This window comes from Pygoscelis adeliae, unplaced genomic scaffold (assembly GCF_000699105.1).
Source record: "Pygoscelis adeliae isolate BGI_AS28 unplaced genomic scaffold, ASM69910v1 Scaffold103, whole genome shotgun sequence".
NCBI classification, from domain to species: Eukaryota; Metazoa; Chordata; class Aves; order Sphenisciformes; family Spheniscidae; genus Pygoscelis; species Pygoscelis adeliae.
The window spans coordinates 1,198,580-1,205,550 of record NW_008824723.1 but is presented as its reverse complement, the minus strand read 5'-3'; positions in this window follow the sequence as shown (position 1 = coordinate 1,205,550).

The following is a 6,971-nucleotide window of genomic DNA, read 5'->3' as shown; positions in this document are numbered from 1 at the left end:
TAACTTACATCAGCATTTGAGCACCTACAGCCTTTGCTTTTTCCAAAATCTCTGTAAAATGCAGACCTGGATTGCTCTCATACAGAGTTTCATATCCAGGGGCAGTTTATCAAACCACTTATACCCAGGAAATGGGATGATCTAAGAAATGTATAGCTGTCCCCAAAAGCCTGCCTCTACTCTTCTCTGTACAGTTCCTTTTGAAATAATACCTGATCCTTCACAAAAAAACAGTGGATTTAAAAACACATTTACAGAAGAAAAATCCCCCATTTGGAAAAATGGAGAAAAATGGAGAAAAAGGACTTCAGATGGAATTGGATTGGAGAAAAATGACTTCAGATGGAATAGAAGAAAATTCAGGATCTTTGAGACCTCTCTCAAAACAGCCACTCGCAGGAATTTCTGTGTGCAAAAATGAGCAACTGCATGTAGGAATCATAGATTTGCAGACCTCGGTATTTGTAGGAGTCTCTGCAAGAAAGTATGCAGGGAAAATGCCAGAATTCATTTTAACTCCTCTGCCTTCTCCACAGCTAATGTGTTTTATGAAAGATTTAACAAAGCTCATTTAACTGTCATTATGTTTTCACACAAACACGGAACAGTACTGGAGGGAAGAAAGCTTGATGCTTTTTTGTGAAGGATAACCAAAATCCTTTGTCATTTAATTGCTTTCCTTCTGAGTAAAGAACCATTTGCAAGCAGAGCCCGGAGCTTCCCTGCTCTCTCCCTTTCCCCCAAAAAGCGGCAGCAACAGAACCCCTGACCCATTTCTTAGAGATCCATTTCCACAACAGCTATGGCAATTCAGCTGCAGCATCAGGAACACACACAGAGCTCTGACCACACACTACAAATAAAGCTGTATCTTGGAGCATTATATATATATATTCAGGAGCCAAATATCCACTTATCAGAGGCTGGATAAAGCCAGTTACTAATCTGAAATGACATTTATTTCCAAAACCTCTAGGCATTTCTCCTAAAGTGCCTTGTACAGCAATTGAAGCTTTCCATGATAAAGTCTTGACGCTCAACACCTGCTAAGGTATTTCTATAAATATGGGGGAAATGCCAGGTCAAGTTATTGACAGAAACCCAACCAGGAGGTGAGCCTTCCGCGTCCTGCCTGGATGCGCTAATCATGACACTATGAATTTAGGAAAAAATGAAAAGAGAAAGGAAACACGCGTCTCAGTCTCTCCTGAACTTGTTCTTCTGCTTTATATAAATGATAGTAAATTCATGGGGCAGCCGGGGGGGGCTCCCTGAACCACCTCACACACCATACAGCCTTCAGCTGCAGCAGCCGCAGGCTCACTGCCCTCTGTGGGCTGAGTCCGGGCTGGGTCTCGGAGCAAGAAGACAAACACGTTCTCCAAATAGAACAAAACACAAAACAAAAAGATCTCGGATCTCTGCCAGCCCCGTCCCTCAGGTGCTACGCTGCTGTGGCACAGGATCACCCAGCCCTGGGGCAGCCCGAGAAGGCAGTACGCCAGCAGAGCACATGAACAGGCAGTCAGGTGCTGAACATGGAGCAAACACACCCTGGAAGACTTTGAGGGGTGGTGTCAGTATTTACTCTTCTATTTTCAGGTCAGCTACTTCCAAAACCAGTTTGCCTGCAAGAAAATACAACCATCTTTCTTTTTTCTGGTGGCAGTTCCCAGGTTGCTGGAGCTTTCCCATCACACTTTATTCCCTCTTGGGCTGGTTCTTAAGGGCACATTCACCAGCACCATTCTCCAGATTTATTTAACTGCAGGCTGTTCCCATAAAGCAAATCCATGGCTTGGGAGACCTTGAACCATTGCCTGCCCAAAGACTGCAGCCTCTCTAGATCCAAAAACAGAAAAAAAAGTTAGCGATCTCCTTGGCAGAGCAGAGATGACATGTCTGGTGGAAGGCCAGTGTTATCTGGTCTCTTGTGTTTTGAAAAGCTCCAGTGGATTTATGATATTGAGATAAATTCACCCTCGAATCTTGCCAGCAGTTGCCTGAATAACTCAGGCGTGCAAGGGTCCCTATAGATACAGGTTAGCACGGCTGAAGCTAGCCCTTGTATGTACGTATCTGTCCCATCATACAGCAATGACTGCAGCATCAAGCTAAATATCTGTTGCAGGTTTTTACCGTGATTCAAGTATCCATCAGGAATAAATTCCCCATTTTGGCTCACAGTGGGATAAATGTCTGCTGCAGCCAGCACTCAGGAACAAACCTGTGGATTTTTCCCCCAATCTTTGGAAACATCAAACCATTTTGCCCTCTAATTTGCAATGACGAATCCTTAGTGTCAACAACAGCAGAGCAGGGCACATTTCCAACAACATCCATTTAACCAAATGTTTGCCAGAAAGGCAGGCCGTGGTGTATTTTGTGTGTCTATTTAGATACACTTACTCTCTGCCAAAGAGCCCTTTCAAACTACGCTATGCAAACATCGCCGTATTTGAAACTACCAGACACAGGAATTTACAAGCCGTTTTTGGAACTAATCTGGTGCATTGGAAGACCAGACATTTTGCCTCTTTTATTGTTACAGATCATATTACCTGGGTTGCTCCTGGTGAACTCGCTATTGTGGTTACCATACTGGCTTTGGAGTTTTTCAGCAATCTTGCCTTCAGCACAATTAAGAAATAAAAATTTCTTCACTTCAGTGTGATGATATGGATCTCTGCTCTTTTCCTCAAAAATAGAAGGAATTATTTGACTACCACAATTCCATATATAAAATTGATGTGATGGTGAAGCTGATGAATGAGTCAGTCCTAAGAGGCCAAGAGCTCGAGGCTGAAGGAGAGGAAGGGTGCTAAAGGAGCAAGACCCTAAATCAAGCAGAAATCAGACCAGCAGCCTTTTACTCACAAGGTTTACATAGCACTGCAGGCAGGCAGCATAATATGTGGAAAGTGTCACTGTGTTCAGTGCTGCCATCATAAGAAGTGGAGTCACATACATGACCTTCAAACCAAGCATAATCCCATGTTTCGTGCCATTACCGTCACTTAGCAAAATGCCCACTTGTGTGTTTTGCTGCACCAGGCTGAACCATCATAAATTGTTATAAGAATAATTCTAATTGACTGTGCGAAGTATTTAAAGAATTTGCAAGAGAAAGTTCTGGGGGATGTGGGGAAGAAAAGGTTAGCATCTCCTGCAAAAGTTAGTTGTCCGTTTCCTTAAAATAATTTGCATCCTTTGAAATTAAGAGAAAAAGGAGCTGGACTGTGAATTGATGTTTTATTGTCTTTGCCATTTGTGATACAAATAACCATTTTTTATTGCTGAAAATGACACAGATTCAGAAAGTTGTCTTGCTGCATAACTGGTGCCACAGATAAGAAGAACTTCAGGGTTTCCTCCTGGCCATGTGACTGCTCTCAATTATCACGTTCATGTTTTGGAAAACCTAGTCCTGGCCCACGATCTGAGCATAAATCGCTGACTCTACAATCAAAGGCAAAAATCCCTCAACATAGTTTTCTCATATTTCATGATTTTTTTTAGGTTGGGAAGACTCATGTGGCTGGACACTCGAATGCTGCAACTCCAATAGCACATGGAACAATGACCACTTTGGCCAATTTTAGTCACTTCATGAGAATTTGGTATCATCTGCCTTGAAATGAGGCAGCACCTAGCACAGAAAGTTGAGCTGTTTTCACAGGATTACCAGATTTAATTACCTCCAAGCTATTCATTAACACCTCTGGTTTCTTCTTTGCTCTTCAGTACTTCAATATAGGAAGTTTAATGAACTTACCAGTGGGACAAAGATTAATTTTTGCTATGAATTTATATATTCAAGATTTGTCTCTTAAAAGTATCTGACAGAAATGGATGATGTGGATCCCCCAGGGAAGGTGTCTAACAGGGTGATAAGGTAGGAGGCTTTTCTGCATTTCATATGTAGACGCTCACCAGTCTGGCATTCACTCCAGAGGCATTTCACAGGGGACGCATTTCAGTCTATATATGCATGTTACACAGATACATACACAACTTCCTTACCAGCTTCATACAAAATTATGTTAGACCCCTAGGTTTCAGCAGCAGCAGGTAATGCTGCATAGAGCTCTTCACAGCAAAGACGGGACGGTCTGTGCTATGCAGGATGCAGAACAACCTTCCAGTAGCTTTCTGGGCAATTAAAGTTGTAAGTTCAGTCAAGTTTGCAAATCTACAGCAAATTCATTCCTTCAGGGCTCAGTGCTTTTTAGACGCAGCCCAGTACAGAGGCAGCGCAAAGCTGGAACATCTCCTGGGGCATCTTCCTCCATTCACACACATTTCACCTCCTGCTGACTCGAGCCCTGGCAAGAGCTCTGGCAGCAACCCAGGGAAGGGGTAAGTCGAAGGGAAGAGGTCTCCATCACTTCTAGAGCATCGTCACCGTGTTCTGCAGCTACCATGCAAACATCACAGTGCCAGCTGTAAGACCTTTCTGACCTTGTCGTAATTCCTTAGAAATGCAGCCTTCAGGGGTGAAGTATCTTTTAATTATTGTTAAATATTTTATTACATAATATTTTATTATACTGCTTATAGCAAAATCCCTGGTAGCCTACCTATTCTTATTTACAAATAAAATGGCAAAATGCAGTCACAGTCATTCTCTTCTGTCCCACTTAGGGCAAAGATGCAAAATGACTTGATACACAGCATGATTCTGTAATTTTCAGAGCTAGGAGCTGTATTTTTAAGTATTAATAAGATGTCCCAAACCTCAGAAGACCTTAATCCATTTTAATTTGGTTTAAGCATTATTTCCCCCCCCCAAACCTGCAATCTCTCTCTGCCCTGAGCCCACTCCTCACATCACCCATCCGTAGGCAGCCTCACACAGCCTGAGAAGCTGCTGAGCACTGAAGCCTCAAGCCCACGTGTGACAGGTACTGCAATACAATATGAATTAACAGAGGGTGTCTGTGCTGTTACAATAATAAAGCCCAGAACTGCTACCGTGATTAAATACAGATCTGCAGCAGAAATAAATTCTCCCTGGGTCTGACCTGTGCCTCAGCAATGCGGATGCGTTGTTGGCAGACAGGGCTAACCCTTCCCCACAGCTGTAATTAGCATGATGGATTCATCATTACATGGAAATTTAGATTTGTTTGGAGAAGGAGAGAAAAAGCCTACTGGGATCCTGGTGACTGTATTCATTACCTAAAGAAACGTCAGCATCTAGATCAGGGTTGGACACAGACAGCTATGGGTGGTTTCTCCTGTTGGTCTGTACGTGTGGGACTGGGGGCATCCCAGGGACAGCCACTAAACCTGTCCCCTTCAGTGCTTTCAATTTCTAAAATATCAAAAGCCAGCCATTCTCTAGTTCTTTTCTTTCACCCCACTGTAGCTCACGGTTAACATGACACAGATGCAGAAAGATTAGGGTAATGAACTGTATCTCAAGCATCCAGACCTCCGCCCTGCTTTCCACAGTCATAACTGGGAAGTGCACGGCTACATTAAAATGCAATGTAGCTCAGGGGTGGCAAAATGAGGAAGCACCTGCAAGGGGCAGTGTTTGTTACTTCCACAACGCCGTGATGGTTTATCAGAGTCAGGCAATACAAGAGCAGCTGAACAACAGGGTACAAAATCACTCCAGTCACCTGCCGGTTGTCCTCAGGCTGGAAACGTACCTAACCCCAGCTAGTCCTGATGAGCTGCATGTTAAACGTATTAGATTGGCTTATTAAATAGGTCAGGGCGCTCAGGCATGCTGCTAAGCCTTCTAGCCCAACCTCCTTACCCACTGCTTTGCTGAACTCCTCTGAAGGAAGGAAACTGAACCTGCTGGGGAAATCACAGAGCCCTAAGATAGGCCTGATTTGAGCTAGCAGCTTTCCCTGGCAGAAGGGAGCTCAGCACAGCTGGCCCAAGGACCCAGCAAGCACCAGCCGTGTCAAAGCGTCCCCGGGAGAGCAAGCACACAGCTAATTCAGCCAGGCTCCCTCCGCTGCACTTGCAGCAACAGAAATACCACCGCTCTCCTCCATGAGAGGTTTTGCAGAGGTGATGGCAGCGAGGCCAGTGATGATGTGTTTGCATCTCACAGACAAGAAAAGAGGCAGAGAAGCAACTTACAAAGGCCCGGCGGGAGCCAGCAGCAGGGCTAACGTCAGAAGTTGAGCTCCTGCGCCCAGTTTAACCTGTTGTTTCTTCACCTGTGAACGTAGCGGGGAGCAAAAGGGCTGCCAAGGATGCCACAGCCTCTCCCTCAATGCCCTGTGGTCCCAGGCTATGGACACAGCGCTCGGCTCTGCCTCTCACCCAGGAGCCAGGTCTGACCCCCTGACAACATACAGAAGTGCCCCTCCAAGAGAAGGATATTGCCTGTTCCTAAAGCACCTCAGACTGCTGAGATAAAACAAATCGTTGCGAGGTCTCAGGAGCATCAAGGAGAAGCTCCACACTCGTACAAGCTATCCAAGCTCACGTCAGATGTGAGTCTCCCCTCTTGTTTACACCCCTGTCCACCTTGGCAGAGCTTCTTTAGAAAGACCAAGACAAAGAAATTCATGCTACTTTTTGGTGACAACAGTCTTCCTCCTGAAAATAACTGGCATCAATTTCCACAGCCCTTTCAAACTGATCTGCTGCAAGAAAATTTGGTTTTGATCATTTCCCACGGTTTCTGCAAAGGAGGACATTTCCAAAGGCAGCAAGCAGCAGAGCTCCCCCCCTACCTGCCGCATGAAAAAGTAAACCTGCTCTGGGGACAACGCTTTCACTGTTCTGCAAAGCAGTAAGTCAGCAAATGAATCTAATTCACCCCCAGTACAATACACCAGTGACAATCATTCACATCAGGGCAGAAAAGAATTGCACAGCACTCCCCAAATGCAAATTTTGACCATTTTTTCAGGGTAAAATGAGCCGAGGCTGTTGTATTGGGTTTGCATGGCAAGGTTTTGGTAGCAGGGGGGCTACAGGGGTGGCTTCTGTGAGAA